We start from the raw sequence: 20031 nt of genomic DNA, 5'->3' as shown, positions 1-20031 counted from the left end.
GAGTTAATGATGGGGGTGTGGCAGGGGTTGCATGTTGATGGGTAATTGAATTCTGGCCAGCTCTTACCTTCTTCCTTCACCTTCCCACTCCGCGATTTCTCAGGCTTCTCTAGAGAGCACAACCCACCTAAAGACAGCCTGTGCTGCCACAGGAGGGCACCAGGCCAGGAATGGCAGGCCTAGGGCCGTGGGGCTCTGGGCTGGGAACCATAAATAACCACTTTAATGAAAACCAGCTTTGGCCAAAAGCCTTGTCATTTCTTAAGAGGTTCTGTGCTTCTTCTAATGACCTAGTTACTTGAGAAAGGCCTAGCCTAATATATACAACAACAATAACAGTTGCCCTATAATGAGTACTTACTATGGGCCAGGGCCTGTGCTAAACACTCACTAATTCATTTAATCCTTACACAGCCCTACAGGAGCAAGTACTATTATTTCCCCCACATTACAGAGCAGGCATCAGGCTGAGAGAAGCTAAGTCATTTGCTCAAGATCATATAGCTGGTTGGAGCTGGAATTTGAAGCCTGAAGCATCTAGGTCCAGGGCCTGAGCTCTTTAATTCCTATATTTAATGAATGTCTGTCGAAGGAATAGACAGATGAATGAATAGACAAATGTACTCATTTCACTTCACTTGAACAAACATTTATTGATTGCTCTGTGTCAGCTCCTGTGCTAGGCATTGAGGATTTATAAGTTTAGCAGGCGTGCGCGTGCGCGCACACACACACACACACAAACACCCTGCATGGCCCTTGCCCTCCAGGGGTTCACAAAAGCATTCTCTATTGTGGCTTGATTTCTTCTGGAGAGAAGTAATTTGAATGTCTCGAACAGCAGTTTTTAATGATGCTATTAAATTTAACCTAAAGCGGGGGTTGTGCACCGGTGAGCAAAGTGTTTCAAATGAGAATGTGTCTTTGATTAATCATTGATTCAGCCAGAGAATAGTTACTACCAGAAATGGAGCTGCAACTCCTATTATATTAGCTAACTCTTCCTCCATCTATCATGTCTCTATCTTGTCGAACCCTCCCACGATACAAAAGTTATCTGTACCCTAATGGATAATTATCCCATCCATCATTCCTGCTGGTCTTGTTGATTGCTGGTAGTCTACTTGCCCACGGAGGAGACTTACAAATAGTCACGACCAATGATGCGCTGGAAAACTGCTCATTTATAGACATTTTAAATCTATGTAGAATGAATTATTTTTCAGGCTGTCCTTAAGCTGCATTTGCTTTGTTGGTTATGTAAGAGGAGATATGAATTCCTTACCTATGTGTGAGACATGGCATCTGAATATTTTTAAATTCCTCTAGGCAGCAGCCCTATACATATTTGTTAAAATGACGAAAGAATAAAGTAAACATACCTAGAGTAATTCCAGAGGAGCAGGCTTCATACCTGGAGCTTGGGTAGGTGGCCATCACATCAGGGTAGTCACCGTCTTCCTCTTCCTTTCTAAGTACTTTGAGGAGAATCCCAAGTTGATTAGGGTCAAGGCGAGGACTCATGGTGCTGAAAATAGGGATTGAATGGACAATGAGAGATGCCTGTTGAATTCCCTGGGACTACTGCTATGAGATTTGAGGGCAGAAATGCCCCCCTCTCCCATGTCCTACCCTAAGCCTGGTAACACATTTTAGTTTTTGTTACAGTAACTACCGTGCCTAGTAAAACTGGAGTCACTGGTTGCCCAAGGCAAAAACCCAAGAGTTGTAGTTCACTCATCTTTATTTCTCACATCTACATTCAGTCAGTCACTAAGCCCTGCTAAGTGTATTTCCTAAGCATTGCTTGAATGTCACCCATTTTCACCATTCCTACTGCCAGGGCTTTAGGTCAGGACTCCTCCCACCTCCAGATATCTCTTGTCTTGATTCCTACAATACCTTAATGTTTTCTCACCTTGTCTCCTTTCTCCTCTGTGACCATTCTCCCCAAAGTGGCCTGAGTGATCTTTCAAACATGCAAATCAAATACTTTCACACCTCCACCCCCTCCACTTAACACTTGCAAATAGCCTCACAACACCTGAGACTTGAGGCTCTCAAAATGTGGGTCCTGGGGCCAGCAATGCCAGCATCTCTGGCAACTTGTTAGAGTACGTATTCATTAGAGTACCTACTGAATCAGAAACTCTGAGAGTGCTCACCCACTCTGTGTTTAACAGCCCTCCAGGTGATTCTGATGACCACTCAGATTTGAGAACTGGCCCCCTAGAGCCACGGTTCTCAATCCTGGCTGCACATTCAGATCAATGGAGGGAGCTTTTAAAAGTTCTAATGCCTCTCCTGCAGACTAATTAAATCATTTCCTAGGGGTGGGATCCAGTATAAGTATTTTTTAAAAGTTCCCCAGGTGCTTCTAATATAGAGTCAAGGCTGAGAACTACTGCTCTATAGGATGAAGTCCAAACTCGTTAGCTTGGCATTTAAGGCCTATCTCTTTGGTCATAACAACCCCCGCTCCCATGCTCTCGCTTGTTCATTCTAGAATTGAATCACAGGGAGTCATTTACAATTCTCTTAGAGCCACGCACGGTCTCTTACCTCTGTGCATTTGCACACATAACTCCCACTGCTGTGCCCATCCCTTCCTCCCTCCCTTCACCCAGCTAACACCATCTCACCTACAACACATAACTCAGAAGACACCTCAAAGGAACAGTTTTCCCTGCCCGTCTAGTCCGGGTTAGATGCCCCTCCTCTGTACTCCCACAGTGTCCCCATCATAGCAATGGACACATTCTCTTGTTCTTCTCGGGTTAGTTGTCTGCTTTCTCTAGCAGTCTGAGAGCTAGGATCCCCAGCCTGGCACACAGTAGATGTTCCATGATTCTGTACTTCCTGTTCCCTCTTTTTGGAGTGACCTTCTGTGCCTTGTCTGTGGCCTTCAGGATGCAACTCAGATATCACTTCTTGGGAATCTCAGAATTCTCTGTCTGGACCCTTTCTCTAGGCTCCCACAACAATCTAAATGTAATCTGATCCTAGCCCTTAGCACACGGGGCTACCAGGCTACCATAGTTTGTTTACTTATCTGCCTCCCTCACTGAACTGTAAGTAACTTGAGGTTAGGGATAGTGCCTTGTACATTCCTGTATCCCAGCTCCTAGCCCAAAGACTAACACATTATAGGTGCTCAGTAGCCATAACCATCTGCAGAATGAATAACTGAATCAATGATGACCTTTTCCTCTTCTCCATATCTTCAGCCACTATTTCTGCCCAGGCCCCCGTTGCTTTATTGCAATAGCCTTCTGACTATTTCCCATCTCTCCTTTCTCTGATGCCATCTGAACACTCCCTGCTCTCCAAGATGTGGCTTTCTAAAACTATAGTCACCCTATCCCTCCCCTGCTCAAACACTTTCAGTCATTCCTCATTGTCTGCAGGGCAAATATCAAAGTGGAATTCCAGATCCTTCCTTCCCCAGAGTGGTCTGCCTTCCCAACCATACCTCCCCTCGATTCCCCTATGGAAGACCAGCCACATCATCTGTGGGTCCTGGTGCAAAATGAAAATGTGGAACCCTGTGTTAAAAATAATCGAGGATTTCAAGACAGCGGCAAAGCAGAGCATTAAACCAAGCGTGGGGCACTTCTGAGTGCAGGGTCCTATGCGACGGCACAGGTCTGCCCCTACATATATCCAGCACACTGGCCAAATGCACTTGCTCCTCCTTCAACTGCTCTGTAGGTTCACTTTCTCCATGGCTTTTGTCAGGCTGTTCCATCTCTTCTACCCCACTGGCCAATTCAAAGCTTGTCTTCCCTGTAGATCCACCCTGTTCTTCAAGAATTGCTCAAGTCTCGTCTCCTACTGTTCCAGACCACAGTAGTTTCTACCACACAGCCTGCTATTAATAATTATTTTTATATGTGTATAGTCTTGCCTCTCTACTGAATTTTAAGCTACTTGAGGGCAAGGACTCTATTTTGTTCATCTTTATTTTATTTATTTTTTCTTTATAGACTTAGCATAGCACTTTGTAATCATCTCACTTGTTGAATGACTCAGGGAAGAAATAATACAACTCCAGTCATTGAATTTGCCAAAAAACAGTAGACACTGAAAACCTGATTTAAATCCCTCATTATTAGCTATGTAACATTGAAGGAGTCACCTCACTTCTCTGAGCGCTAACTTTGCCATCTATAAAAAGATGATACTTGGAGGAAAAAGTTTTTTGTTTTTGTTTTTGTTTTGACAGAGTCTCCCTCTGTTGCCCAGGCAGGAGTGCAGTGGCATGCGATCTCGGCTCACTGCAACCTCCGCCTCCTGGGTTCAAGTGATTCTCCTGCCTCAGCCTCCCAAGTAGCTGGGATTACGGGCACATGCCACCATGCCCAGCTAGTTTTGTATTGTTAGTAGAGATGGGGTTTCACCATATTGGCCAGGCTGGTCTTGAACTCCTGACCTCAAGTGATCCACCCGCCTCGGCCTCCCAAAGTGCTGGGATTACAGGCATGAGCCATCACGCCTGGCCAGAAAAAGTTATTTTTTGTTAGTATCTTGTTCTTTGGTAATGTTTTCAAAATCTTCTTTTGTTTTTTAATGCATGTAAAACTTATTTTATATTTTATATCACCTAATTGCAATACCTGAGGTCTTTGAAGACCTGATTCTGTTTTCATTGTTTCTGGCTTCATCATGTTCTTTGCAATTTTGGATTATGAGTTCATGTTCAATCTGACTTTATCCTTGGTAATCCTATGAAAACTGGGTTGTGGGCATGTTCTTCCAGGGAGGATTTGTGTTTGGTTCTTCCATTGCATCAGGGCACTATTAATCCAGGACTTCTTCCAGTGAATTGTTTAGTCCCAAAGGCAAGGGCCATGTCTTCTTTGTGTATATGACCCCAGGGCTTAACTCAAGGACTTGTAGATGCTCAACATGTATTTGTTGATTGAGTGCATGAATGAATACTTTACCAGCTTCTCTTGAAGCCCAATAAGAACTGTGACCTCTGGTATTAAAGAACAGTAGGCACATCAGGAAAATAATAATTACTAGCATTTATTGAGCCACTATTATGTGTCAGATATCAGTCTAAGTGCTTTGTGTGTGTTAACTCATTTAATTCTCACTATGATGCTGTGAGGTAGGTTACTATTATTATCTTCACATTGCAGAGGAGGCACCAGACTCAGACAGGCTGAATAACTCGGCCAAGGTCACATAGTTAGTGAATGGCAGAACACAGATATGAACTCAGGTACCCTAGAGACACATTTACTCACCATCCTGTATTGGAGAAGAGATCAACAGTAGTGACAGAAGCAATAGAGTGGAAATTTTCAGTACTGCCAAAACTACAGGAGCCATATAGGCCACACCAGGCATGAGAAGGAACTTGGCATGGTCTTGTGTTGTCAGTTAACCCTTGTATGTAGGGTTTTCATTTCCCAGCTAGAAAAGGAGTAGTTTGAAAGCAGGAACCATGAATTACAGCTCTTTGAATGCTCAACAGAGATTTGCTTAGTGAATAAATGACTGTTTTGAAATTAAACACAGGAGTGCTTTGAATAAATTACTTTGCATCTTGCATGTCAAACTGAAATTGGTGAGACACCTTTCACCTTGTGTTAAAAACTAAAAATCCCTAGATGTGGTCATAACATAGCTGGTTATAATGACACCTTGCATTTGTACTAGTGTATAATACTCAAGACTCCCTGAGAAAAGGAATGAAGAAACTTGGATTTTGCCTTCGTAGGCCCTGAGGCTGTCAGAAACCAAGGGCCACTGTGTTTGTAATCTATTCCTTTGGCTGCTCTCCAAACCTAGGAGGACCTGGAGGAAAGGGGGACTTTATTTTCTATCTTTGCCAAGATCAGGAAATAATTTGTGAACCCTCAGTAAACATTCTGGGGGCCTTCCCTCTAACACTGCTTTGGTGAAATAATATCTCCAGTTTTCACCAATCTTGGTTCAATATTTACTTGGGGGTTTGCAGTGATCATAGGGACAGGGCTCCAACATGAAGTGAAGGTTCATGAGAAGGAAAATGAGGGGAAGGCTGTGTGTGTGTGTGTGTGTGTGTGTGTGTGTGTGCTGGCTGAGGGATGAAGGTGGGAGGAATACCAGAATTCTGAAGCAATGAGAGTGGGATTGGGAGAGAGAGTGCATGTTGAAGAAGAAATAACTTCACCAGTTCACATGGGCTTCTTTTCAAGGGTTTTTCTTTATATAAACAATTTGCTTGGTTCCAAATTAGAAGCCCACATTGGGCAGTTAGCTCCAATTTGGCAGTTCATTTTTAGTTTGGCTTTCCTTATGGGTGGGAGGGAGGGCTGACAGTTAAAAGGTTGATGGGAAGAACTTTGGTATCCTGGTGTAAAGACAGACCCTGGGATCAGAAGTTTGCCCTGATGACTTTGCCAATGTGCTCATTGCCCCTGTCCTGCTGGTGGGGGGAGGGGGCATACAGCAGGCCCTTCTTTCTCATATGCCCTTGACAGACCAGGACTCACTGCTAGAAAACCCCAGGGGAAGTCATTGCTGAAGATTCTAATGTGGGGCACGTGAGGTTTGAAGAGCATGGGGAACATTTGGGCAGCTGGCAAGGCCTGGGCTACCAGGAGAGATTTGGGAGTTAAAAGCATATTAGGTGAGAGTTGACACTGTCCAAAGGGAGTATATAGAAAGAAAAGCAGAGGAAAGGGCTTGTGGAGTCATTACAGCCTGTGAGGTGGGAACAGGGTTTGGGAGTACTAAGGGTTTGGGGAGGGTTTGTGTGTTTATTTGCCCATTCATCTATTCAACATTTCTTGAGCTTTATGCCAGATGCTGAGTTGAAGAGGAAGCTGGGGATTTAAGAGGGAGAAGAGTTAAGAGGGGATCCCTGGGTGGATCCAGATGAAGGAGAAGGGAGGGGCTAAGTGCCTAGGCTCCCTCTTGCCAGGAGAGCACATCTACTAACACAAAGCTGCATCTGTATCTCAGCCAGCTCTCTTCCATTTCATCTCCTCCTCTCTACCCACACTCGCAAGACGGGGAGCCACATGGTGGCTTCCTACTCTCTTGTACCACTCCACCCCCCACCGGGTTCTTTCTAGGCACTTAGCTGTGGCATCAGCAGCACCCCTTCTGAGAGATCAGGCAATCCCCAAGGGTGAGCTGGAGAAGGCGCTGTCTGTCTGGCTGTAATTAGCCCCAGCTGTTGTTGTGAGGCAGCGTTGGGGGCCGTCAGGAGTGCAAATGCATGTGTATGAACCTGTGAGCGTGGCGCCTCATTGCTATCACTCTATTTTTCACTGTATTGTGCGCTGGCTGCAGCCTTGCTGCTCTGAAACCCCTCCTGTCCCTGAGGATCCCAAAAGACAGAGTGTTCCACAGGCAGCACCAGCTTGAATCACTAATGCTATTAAGCAGGAGGACAACAAATATAGGCCCCCATATGTCCTGGATATGCAAGTCCCTGCTCTCTCTTTCCCCACCCCGGCTTCCTGAATGTTTCCAAGTGAGTGAAGTCCCAGCACTTGAAATTAGCAACACCTCACTTCTGCACAGCCTTTTGGCAAAGAGCTTTCACAGCTGCCGTGTCATGCATCCTCAGACGCTTCTAGGAGCAGCATTTTATAGGTGAGGACCCTGTGGTTCAGGGACGTGGAGAGATTTGCACAGGCTAACCCAGACAGTTAGTGGCAGACTTGTGTCCGGGAAGCAAGTCCTCGACCTCCTGGCCTGGTGGCCCATCCCCAGCAGAGCATTGCCAAGAGGGCTGCTCCCGGGTGGCTCCAGCTGCTGCTGTCTATGAGCTCGTGAGAACCTGTCAGCTGTGGCTCCAAGACCTGCCTCAGTGATTGCTGAAAACGCTGAGAGTGCTGAAAACCAGGACCCTCAAGCCGAGCCTGACCTCAGACAGTTTACTGAGTACTTGTTATGTGCCCACCACTGTGCTGGTGCTTATGGGAAACACAACAGGGGTATTGCATAGCCCCTGTCCTCAAGGAAGTGATAACTTGAATGGGGAGACAACTCTTAGACACCAAGTCCAAAGGCCATTCCAAGGACTTCTCTCTCTTCCACTAAGCAGTCTCCTGTCAGCGACAATGACACAGGGACCCCCTTCTGAATTCATCTCTCTTATCGCAGCCCTGGGGTAGAAGGGGATGTGAGGATGACTAGGAAGGGTAATGAGGAAGGGCAGGGAGATGGGGGAAGAAAGGGAAAAACTGGAGCTCCTAATAAACACCAGGCACATTGTGAAGTTTATATGTTATACATAGATCATTTGTATTATGCGTATCACATATGTACGTGAACATATACACACAAACACAATACACAATCACTTTCCAGGGATTGACTCATCTATTTGGCTCACTCTCAATCATGAAAAGAGCTTAGGACAGTGACACTTAGAAAGCACTGAATGAGTGTTAACTAGCCTTTCTTCTTATCATCATCATTTTCATTGTAATTACCGGCATATTATATGAATCATCTCATTTCTTTCTTCTAACTACAGGGCGTAGCAACTATTCTTTTTATTTCCAGTTTACAAATGAGGAAACCAGCACCTTATTTTATCCAAGCTTGTGGGTACTGAGAACATAAAGAAGAATTCAGTATGGTTCTAGGCAAACTTCGGGGCTTTCCCTATCTAGTGGGAGGGACCGAGGCACACATAAGCCCTCATGGTCCAAGGGTGCTGTGGTAGAGGAACTTATCTGCGGAAGTTGAGGAAGGCTCCACAGATGAAGGAGGATTGAGCAGCATCTTGAGGGATGGCAGGTTATGTCAGGAGGAACAGTGGAGGCAGGGGAAGACATTCCAGGCAAAGCGAGCAATATTTACGTGACAGGGCCTAGTGCATGTTTCAAAGGGCAGGAAAATTGTAGCTGGGTGCACCACTGGCAGCAGCAGGAGGGAAGTAGACGAGTGTTTGGGGTCAGCTATTCAGGGCCCTGTTGGCCAAGTTGACGGTTTTGTTCTGTGAGCAAGAGGGAGCCACTGGAGCTTTTCATTAAGGTAGATTCGGGACAGACTAGGAAGACAGTCCTTATCGCACCAGGGTGTGGAAGGATTGGAGGGAAGAGAGGCCAGCTGCAGGCAGACCAATTGGGAGACCATCTCCAGGGTCTGGGCAAGAAGCGGAACAGGCTCTGAACCACGACTGTGGCAGTGAGAGCCGAGAGGAGGGGAAGGCTCAGGGCACATGCCAATAGGTAGAAATGTCAGGGCTGGCTGTCATGGGGTCAAGGAGAGGGAAAAGGTGACAAGGATCCTGAGGTTCCAGCTTGGGTTTGTGGTGACACTGTCAACTGAGGCAGGGAACACAAGACTGTTAGTAGAGAGGGAGAGTGAGGGGAGACAGGTGACAAGGTCCGTTTGGACTTGTTGGATTTGGGGTGCTAGATAGTGGACATGTCCAGCAAGAAACTGGGAATCTTGGCTTTGAGCCCAGGTGAGACATGGGGGCTGGACGGTCACCACGGTCAAGGGGTATTAGTTGACCTCATGGGCCTGGATGGGGTTTCTCCTCTCCCATTTTACTCCTCCAAGGCAAGGGCTAGGGACAGAGCCAGGTGAACCCCAGTATTTAACGAGGGAGGTGGTGGGGGACACCAGCCCGGAGTGAGGAGGTAGCCTTCTTTGGACCTTCCCAGAAACATCATCCCCTTCCCCCCATAATCATGGTCCTTGTTCCAGGGCTGCACTCAGGCTAGTGATAGAAGGAAGGGAGGGATGGAGGGAGGGAGGTAGGGAGGAAAGAAGGGGAGGAAAGAGGGAGGGGGAGGAGGGAGGAGGGAGGAGGGGGGAAGAAGGGGCAGAAGAAGGAGGGAGGGAGGGAGGGAAGAAGGAAGGAGCTCTGTGCACAGAACTCATGCCCACACAGGTGCCATGAAGCAAAGACAGGACAGTCACTTCAGCTCTGGAGTTCTTTAGTGTGGGAGTGTCTTCTAACAAAACCTAATAAATTAACAGCTGTGGATTTGGGGCAGCAAGGACAAAGACCACAAGTCTACAGTGACCCCTGGAGCACTCAGTGCTACTGACTGCGTCTCCACTTTTGCAGAGCTGGGAGCACATTCATGACAGCATTTTTCAAGCTCCTGTCTGTGCAAACCACAGCCGGTCTCCTAGGAGTCCTAACACTTTAATTAGACCTAGCAGGTCCCAGAACAAAATCCCATAATCCCAAAATCTATAGCAACAAGTTAGGCATGAGAGTTTTAGTTACACTCTGGATGTAAGAGAACCCTAACTGCCACTTTCTTTCTGAGTCTCTGAATGACCCTTGACTAATCCCATTGTCAGAAGTATTTATCCAGGACGGCCTTGGTCTCTGACACCTTGAGGACTTCTACTGATTTCTCTGTTAAATCTCTGGAACCATACCAATAATAGTTCTGAACATTTTACACTCATCATCTCATTTATTCCTCACAAATATTATAAACCCTGTTTATATATATATGTATAATATTTATAGTAACAAGAATAGCAGACATTTTGCCGAGGCGAGGCATGGTTCTAAACAGGTTACATGAAGTAATTCATAATTCCACACGAACAGTACTATGAGGTATTATTACTGTCTCCATTTTACAGGTGAAGAGCAAATCACAGAGAGATTGAGTAAGTTGTTCAAGGTCACACAGCCTATAAGAGGCTTAGACTGAGAGTCAAAGCCTGCCTGTGTGGCTCCACTGTGCTATTAACCAGTAACGTCGTCTATAGCCCCAACTAGCTCAAAATGGTTCTAAATGAAGAATTGCTGTGTGTTTTGCACCTCAGACTGCTAGCATCGCTGATTTAGGTCTGGAGTCTAGATAACTGAAACTACTCAGGGTCTTTGTGAAGTAGCTTAGGAGCTGCTGCTTGGACAAGACAGGGTCAGCACTTCGAAGGCATTTCCATGTGCTCCTGGAGAGTCAGGATGTATGCTGGGGTTCATTATGGGACCCAGCTGTGTGACTTTCCTCCCCCACCCCTTAGCCACATTCCCCAAGATAGAGTGCACTGTTTCTAAAGGTGTGGCTTAAGGAGAGCTCTTTAAACATGCAGATTCTAGGGCTGAAGCCCAAACCCACTCTGCATCTCTGTAGAGGTAGCTGCTGGAATATGCATTTTAGTAAACTCTCAGGCTGAATTACTTTGAGAACCATCAAAGTCTACTTTGACAGGATATAGGCTTGTCTTCTGGTTCTAGAAGTACCATAAGCCTAACTAGGGGTGCTTCCCACTCCTCTTTCCTGCTGAGCAGAGAAGCAGGGAAGACTAGAACGCAGAGAACACGCTGAGGGCATGCCTGTACGGAAAGCTGAGCTGCTTGTCACCACATCCCTTGAAAGAGTGAAGTCTGTATCCCCAGGAGAGAATGAGGAGGGACAGAGAGAGGAAGCTATGGAAAGCCTCTGGAAGCCTTAGTACCCTGGCGCCCAGACAAGGGAGTCCCCTGAGGGAGGTAGAGAGTGGGGTTATTGGAGGAGGAGAGCAGCTATGGGCCAGCAGCCTCAGGAGCTGAGGGTCACAGTGGGAGTGACCGTGGCTTCAGAGTGATGCCATAGCTGCAGTGAGCTGTAGAGGAACCAGAGACCCAACGTTTTCTGTGGGGCTCCTTTTGCTTTGTTAGTGCCTCAGGAGTTGAATCCTTCTGGACCCTGCTCTCCCAGAAGTGATTCCATTTCACCACTAGGAGGTGGGTAGCAAAGCTCAGTCTGCGGTTGGGGAAAGCCAAGGAAATGATTTCATGAATCTTTAGCAGTGAATCCATCTATTTAGTTAGCTGGGGGATGGAGCAGATCAGAACTAGCAGGAGGAAAGGCTTAGGAGTGCTCTCTAGTGGGACTTGGAGGAGAAGGTGAGATGGTGACATTAACTGAAGGGGATGGTGAGCCCCTGACCCCTGCAGTTGTGAGACTTGCACGGAGTGGGATGATCTGCTGTTATAACCTATCCTCAGGCAATGAAGCATAAGCAGAGAGCCAGGAATGTTAATCATTGCTGATTTTTGTTAAGCATTTCCCTTGTACTAGGCACTGTACTGGGCTGTACAGGCATCATCACATTCAGTCTTCACAACATTATATGATAGCTCCTATTACTGTGCCCATTTTACAGATGAGGTTTAGATAGATGATACCACTCGCCCAAGGCCACACAACTAGTAAGTGGCTGAGCCAGAATTTGCACCCAAGTGGTTTTAATCCAAACCGTGTCCACTAGGCCTTAGCAAGGAGCCCACATAGAGCTGTGGGGATGCTGCATCCTTGACCTGTGGCTGTACATGGGCAACCCCTCTTCATACCTTATAGCTCTTGGTAAATGAAGTGAATCACTGTATCTACCATGAATCTCCTTGGGAATGAGTTCAATGCTGGTATCAGAGGAAGGAAAGGGTGGGAAGAGGGTCTCAAAAGTCTAAATCTTAGTGTGGTCCCCTCCTTTGACCTACCCACTCTGGGCTGAAGAAATGCCAGGACTGTAGGGGCAGCAGATTGTTAGATCTATTTGTTCCATGTACTGAGGCCTCATAACATTTTTGGAGCCCTTGTTCAGTGACTCAGGCAATTCAGCCTGAGGGTACCTTTGCAGGGAGTTCCCCTATCTCTTATCCTATGTTAGTACGTGAGATTCTTCCTCCTTATTATACCCCGGTTACATTAAGTGGGTCTTTTCTTATTCCCCAAATCCTGAGTCTCCGCCCCAATAAGTTGCCTGTACTCCATTTTAGCAAGAATAGAATCTTCCCTTTCTGCCAACAGAGCTTCTTGGAACTTTGGCCTTGCCTGGGTCGTGCTTGCAGACTCCTGTTCTGAGGCTCATGTTTGTACCTAGAATGATTTCATGTTCCTCCTCTCTCTTTGTCCCTCTATCAGAACCTGCTTTCAGGATGGGTGATTTAAGAGACTGATCCTCCCAAGAGGTTGGCATTTTAACTGATGCCAAAGCCCTGAGTCAAAAGAATTATATACTTAAAAATGTTCAAGCCCTTGGGAGCGGATGGAGAGATTGGAAAGGCCGATGGAACATTCTTAATGCTCCTGGAATGCCGCAAGGTGGACATAAAATTCAGGCTTCCGCCAAGACAGGACTTGGATTATTTTGGTTATAATCAGAATCCGTAATCTGCCCCCACCCCAGCACTCAGGGCTTTGATCAAAAGTCTTCCAGACAATGAACCTCTATGATCCAAGCATCATTTTCTCAGAGCTCCTTAGAAGGAGGAGAGCTAAGAAACTTCATGAATTACCAAGGACCAAGCAAACAGGCGGTAGTGAAGTCAGAAACAAATTCCTCCTGAGACTAGTTTTGTCCTATAGCCTGAAAACAAATCCAGTCTCCACCAGACATAAGGTGGAATTCCTGTCTTGATTTTTTTAGCACTGATATTAACATTATTCTTCTCAAATCCTCTTCAGAACCAGCCCTTTTAGAACACAAATTAGAAGCTGTTTATTTTGCCAAGCAGAGAAACTAAAGGCAGCCAGCCTTGGCCAAAGGAACATCTTATCCTTTGCCTTTGCTAAGGACAATGTTCCTTCTATTGTGCTCTGTGGAAATAAAAGGGCAAAATATGCTTGCCTTCTTTTATTCTTATTCATGGTTGAGGGTCATATGAAAGTTCAGAGAAGAGCACAGTTTTTAGTATGGGTCGTGGCAGGTTTTCCAGAAGGCTTCTTAGCCAAGGTATTCTCCTCCCCTCCAAACAAGTTATGTATCCCTAAGAATGATTTGGTGTCAGTGTTAGGGGAAGAGGGTAGGTAGCAGGGCCTGGCTTTGTCATCCTGGGCTATTTTGAGGTGACTTCAGCAGTCCCCAGCAGAAGGAAAAGAAGGGCTGATTCTCCCTTTGTGAGCAGCCACTGGAGCTGCTTCAGGGACTGACAAGCCGGCCAGAGACAATGTCCTCTCTCAGGAAAGCAGTAAAAACATCAGAAATGCTCCTTTCCTGGGGAGCCCTTAGTTATTTTGGCCTCTCTTTCCATTAAAATAGGAAAGCATTGAAAGGGACCATTCCTGGCACAGCGTGGAGCCTCCCCATTGTGGCAGTATTTCTAACTGCGTTGAGAATTAACCACATTGCTCTTCCTTTTTACCATGGAGGAGTTTCTAGATTTTTATTTATACCCTACCGCTTACAACATCTTTCACTGTTTCAGCAAATGACAGCATAAAAGATGGAGAAGCCAGCAGGGGCTGTGCCCACAATAATAGCTGTGGTTGCATTTAAGACATTCAAATGCCAAGGGTGCACTTCTCCCATTAAGTCCAACATAAGAAATCAGGTGTGCACAACATTGATGAGCAGAAGACCCCAAAGGACGGGTGGAGTTTCTGGTATGCTGTGGTGGGGGGTGGTGGGGTGGTGAGCCTGGGAAAGAACGAACAGGCATTTTCATTTTCCAAACTAAGAAGCAGTTTCGGGTGAAGGGGAGAGGTGGGGATGTCAGAAATTCTTCTAACGCCATGGACCTGCCCACACCTGAGTCAGATAATGATGACCTTCCCCAGGCCCTGCTTTCTTCTCCCCCTCCCCAAAAGACAGCATGAGCATGAGTAAGCCCGGTACTTACAGGTGCAGAAGAATTTGGAACAGGAAAATGGAGCTTACAGGCTCCCGAATGCCTGCCGAGTCAGTTGCATCAGATTAGGAAGTGATGATCCTAAGAATAAGATGTTTGGAAAATCTTGTCCCCCGAAAGACCCCTGCTTTGTCTTCTCAGCCCACATCCAAACTCAGACCACCCCCAGGATGTCTTTCATCCTGCCAGACTGCCTGGTGCCTCCGTGCCCCTTCCCGTGAGGGTGCTGGCAGCCACACTGCCTCTTTGAGCCTGTGGCCCGGCAAGGTAGTCAGGCTCATGGGATTAGGTTGGCAGGAGCGACTGTCCTCTAAACGATTAGCCCAGAGAAAGAGAGAGAGAGAGCAAGCAAACCCGAAAACGGGTCCAGGGTAGAGAGCTCCAGGTCCTTAGCATGTTCCTGGCGTATTCCGAAAGTGGCATCCACAGCAGAGAAAGTGTCCCAAAATAGCTCAGGCTGCCAATGCCTTGCTGAAACCTGAGAAAGAATTGCTGAATTTAAAGATCTGGGTCGCTGTGGGTGTGTGATCAAAGTGCAGATTTGTTGGTAGGAGGAACTCAAGCCATGAGCTTAGGAGTGACATGAGGTCACTTGGGTCATGGCCTGCCTTCTTGTTTCCAACTTGCTGAAGTTGGTGGCAGTGTCAGAGAGCTCCTCTGTGGTGAGGCAGGGGTTTGGAAAGAGGTCCTAAGGATGCTGTTTTCATGCCCAGGTCTCTGATGCGCTAACAATATGAAATAGCAGTGCTCTGTTTTCTGCATTTCAAACAAAGGAACTGATACTATGCAAAGGTTTCTTTAGGTTATTGCTCCATGACTGATGAAATTCCCTTTTCAGTAGATTTTTCATTTCTTTTGGCCTTTGGCATAAGTAAATGTCAGCTTCTTAAAAATCAACAGAGAAGAGCAAACAGTAGGGTCTCTGTGATTTTCTTGGGATTTGAGAAATCTCCCCTCCCTAGCTTCTGACTGGATCGTGTCTGTACATTGCTGCCTGTGGTCCTGGGAAGGATGAGGTCCACCCAGACATGCTGTCTCATTTTTATATTTGCTGAGATCTTGGGACCCTCTCCTTTCATCAGGTATGTCAAAAACCTTAGGATTGTCTGCAGAGAGTGTGGTTCAGTATGTGGAAAGGTCAGCATATGTCATTCTTGGACTGGCCCTGGGGTTTAAGAAGAAAAAGCCCAGAATTTGGTTTCGAATCCCAACTCTGCCTGTCTTTTGCTGTATGAATTTGGGCGAGTCACTTCTCTTCTCTGGACCTCAGTTTCCTCTTCTGTAAACTGAAGACAATAATCTTCTTCCTAATTCTAACCCAAATGGTGTAAAGAGTAACTCAAAGAGTTGAAAGAATGCTACAAAGGGCAGGGTTTGGCACTTTCAGGAAGTGGTGACATTTTTCAGTTCTTCAAAGTCCCTGATTGGTCCACATGCCTATAGTGAGCCCAAGACATCCCACAGTACTAGGCACTATGAGCTTCACGTCTAAGAGTCTAAATAGTTTCCACTTTCAAGTTGTGGGACTTTTGGCAAGTAGCTCAATGCTTAGCAGCTCAGTTTTCCCATCTGTCAAGTGGGTATACCAAGTAGTAATAATACAGGTCCACAATCCCTCATCTGAAACTGTTGGAGCTAGACATGTTTTAGAGTTCAAAATATTTGGATTTTAGAAAAGTAATGTGGTACATATAACATATATATCACACCTTAATGAGATCCAAGATTATACCCTGTCATCAAACTCATTAATATTTCTAAATGGGATAAATGAATAGCCTCATGTCAATTCAGGCCTAGTTTTGCCACCAAATGAGCTTGCCACAAAATTTCAGTTTTCAGAAGCTTTGGGATATCAGAGAGGCACATAGGAAATTGTGGACGATGAAAGAAGTTAATACTTATTTTGTGCATGTAATGTACCAGGCATTGTTCTAACTATCCATTAACTCATTTAACTGGCCCAATAAGCCTATGAGGTAAGAAGTATTATTATTATCATCCCCATTTCATAGATGAGAAAACTGAGATTCAGAGGTTAAATCACTTGCCCAGGGTCCCAAAGCCAGTTAGGAGCAATACTGGGATTCCAACCCACACATTTCCGCTCTTATCCACCTTCTCTGCCTAATCCATGGGGTTAAATTGAGGCTTTAAATGGCTACAGGGGCCGAGCAGGTCACTGAAAAAGTAAAGGTGGACCTATGGGTACTGAGGCAAACTGGTGAGCACATGCCTCACCTACAGGGAGCAGGTTGTTCAGCTCTGGCTGATTGTTGCTATATTGGAATTTGGATCGGAGTCTTTCTGTGTGTGTGTGTGTGTGTGTGTGTGTGTGTGTGTGTGTTTCAGAGAAGCCAGGAATCTAGCTTTCTATCTGAAATTTCCTGACTTTTAAATGTTGGCAACTAATTTTAAAAAATGTTAAAAACATTGTACGGGTCAAATAAAATCTGTCTGCAGTCTGGATTTAGCCTGTAGCTGCCAGTTTTCAAGCTCTGCAATGAGTAAATAGATGTGAAAGTGCTTTGGAAACTTAAAAACGTGCTCTAGAAACAGAAGAGTCTAATTTTAGGGTTATATCTTGTTTTTTCCTTGACTGTGGTCTAGTTTTTAAAAAACTTGTGTTCCCGGCCTGATGGAGATGAAAAGTCAGAATTAAATAGAGACTTCAGTGAACTTCAGTACTTCATTCCTTTGGCAGGCTGGATAAATGAGAGGCCTAGGTGTACTGGATGGACTAAGCCTCAGAATTCCTGCCACACCCACAAGCCCCTTCTAAGGAGTTTCCATCCACAGACCCTAGCTGAGGGAAGTAGCAGTTTCTTATGAATAGGTGACTATGCTTGGTACCACGTGATCCTGCTTCCCCCTAGCAATAGCCACTTGAGCCAGGAGAGGGCATCTGATCCATGAGCAGTCACTCTATAGGCTGGCAAATAGCCTATGAAGGAACCTGGGATGAGAACTTTGCCCAGCAAGTACAGTTACTGAATTTAGACCAATGAGAGTCTCTCTCTTGGGGAGTTTGAATACCAGACCTAGAAAGAGTGAGCAATTGGCAGCAGGGGCAGAAGCTGAACACAGAGAAGGCAGGCAGCAGGGACCCCGGATAAGCAGGACCAGGAGAGATTACTGAACTTCAGCTATGTGCCAGATTCTTTACACGTTGTTTTGTTTAAAACATTCAAAGAGCATGCGAGGTAGGTACTGTTATTATGCCTGTTTTACAGATGAGGAAACTGAGGTGAAATAACTTGAAGTATTGGGGTTCAAGCCCAGGCCTGTTTGAAGTGAAAATCAGAGTGTAGGAACCTCAAAGCCAGTGGTTCTGAAACTCTAGTGTTTCAGAATCACTTGGGTTAAATGCAGGTTCCTTGGCGTCACCCCAGACCTATATTGAATCTGCTCTTTGAGGATGGAGCCTCCCTCCCCTTATAAATCTGTGTTTTAGCAGTTTTCCCAGGGAGCACTTGATGCAGGGTTTCCCCACCACACTTTTATTTTGAGAAATGCAGTTTCAGAGGGTATGGCAAGTACTATGTACTGTGCTACCTTTACCTACAGAATGAAGGTCAATGTCAACAGATGTGGTTAAATTCCAATTTAAAGTCTTTTGGAAATGGGGCCATTATGTAAAGAAGAGGACATTAGTTTGTTCTCTTCTCTCATCAAGGAAGTCTACATTGTTACCAGTTATTTGAGAGAAGATACGATTGAGATGAATGCCCAGTAGTTGTAAACATGATCAGATCTGCACTTCAGGCTGGGTGCAGAGCTAGCATATATTCACTAAGCATTTTCCATGAGGTGCGTAAACTGTAGAAACTCAGTGGTCTGGCAACAAAGAACATGAGAGAAAATTACCAAATGCAGATAGACATATTGTAAACCATGGAGCTTAAAATGTAAACCTACTTGCTAGGCTGATCATAGAGGTTCTTCTCAGCCCTAGAGAATTTGTGTAAGAAGCCCGTCCATGCCTTTATTTACACCATTGATTAAAAATGCTAATCAGAAGAGGATTAAGACTAGGGACCTCCTTCTAGGTTGTTGCAGAACTCCCACTCTGGCAATGGTATTCAACTGGTTTTGAATTTTTCTGCTTTAAGAACTCTCCCTGGGAAGACTAGTGGTCTGAAGTTTGCTTGGAGAGTCTCAAGCCAGAAACTGATTTGTGGTCCAAATGCTTAATGGCATCAGACACATATTCCTACAAGAGAGACATGTGGTCCAAGGGGTGGCACAGGTCAAATGTGATGGCCAAGTCCCGCCTCAGCAGGGCTTGAATCCACACTTGGCAACTTTTATTTCTCTCTGTCCGTTCCTGTGGATACTTAATCTGTGTTAATGTCCTCATTTAGGCTAAGGTCAAACTCTGTTCTTCTCTCTTCGGCCAGAAAGACTTCCTGTTTTACAGGTATATGATCTTATCTGTGTTGATATTTTAACTCTGAGTGATTCCCTAAAGCAGGTCCTTGGACAAGTGCCCATCCTCCAGGAAAATTGCAGCAGTCCACCGTGCAATGAGAAAGCCTGAGGACTAGGTAGAAAATGTTTCGCAGAGAAGAGAAATCTATTTGATGTATTATTCTTTATTCTGAGGTTATTTCCTTCTCTTTTGATATTGAAGCTCTTTCTTCTTAGAAAATGATGATTTGTGGTTGTTTTGTTCCTTAATGCTTTTACTTGGGAAAATAAAAATCTGGAAGTTCAATATCAGCCCCTCAAATTTTGGGTTGCATTAGCTGCAAGTCTGGGAACTGGTCTAATTTTGAGTGTTCTGCTAGCACCTCTAGGTACCTCCTATTGCCACTTATGTTCTAAGTGCTTATAAATTACCTGCTTCGTAATCTGCAGCAGAATCTCTCCGAGGACTGACATCAAGCTTACAGCTCTGGAGTTTACGGTATACTGGTCTGTAGTTTCCTTATTTAAGAAAATTGGGACACTGCCCATTTGCAGTCCTCTGGTATCCCTCCTGTTCTCTTTGATTCCACAGATCCTTCAGGCCGGCACCTAATGCAAGGCAGTTCCGTTTGCTCTTCTTATAATGTTCTTTTCCCTATAGAGTTGGACATGCATATACATGTTGTTTGGGGAATTTGCAGCACATCCAATGAAAGCATAATTCCCAACTAACAGTCAAATCCTTTTCTTTGGAGCTACCCAGAACACACCTACCCTCTCTCCCATATGACAGCCCTTCAGAGACTTGAAGACAGTGTGTGACTCTCCTGTGAGTTAAGAGCACTGGCTGAGTCAGACAGACCCGAGTGACAAGACCAGCTTCACTCCCTCTCAGCGGTGAGAGCCAAGGTAAGTTACTTCATTTTAATTTCTCTGTAGTTCAGTTCTTTAGCTGATTTAGAAAATGGGAGTAAAAAAACCACTTTATTGGTTTATCGTTCAATAAATAAGATGAGGTATGTAAAGTGTTTAACATAGTGCCTGGCAGAGTCAGCATTCAGTAAATGCTA

At 45.4% G+C, this 20031-nt stretch overlaps 1 protein-coding gene across 1 annotated transcript in view; it reads left to right on the top strand.

The window, feature by feature from the left end:
* RTL9 (retrotransposon Gag like 9) overlaps positions 1–20031 on the top strand; it is a 36348-nt gene that overhangs the window by 6297 nt on the left and 10020 nt on the right. Inside the window, exon 2 of the mRNA XM_023203079.1 lies at positions 19755–19870. The gene's annotated coding sequence lies outside the window, so the exon portion shown is untranslated. The remainder of the gene's footprint in view (positions 1–19754; positions 19871–20031) is intronic.

The sequence above is a fragment of the Piliocolobus tephrosceles genome, chromosome 12 (genome assembly GCF_002776525.5).
Source record: "Piliocolobus tephrosceles isolate RC106 chromosome 12, ASM277652v3, whole genome shotgun sequence".
Taxonomy (NCBI): domain Eukaryota; kingdom Metazoa; phylum Chordata; class Mammalia; order Primates; family Cercopithecidae; genus Piliocolobus; species Piliocolobus tephrosceles.
This window is presented reverse-complemented; position numbering and strand designations above follow the sequence as displayed.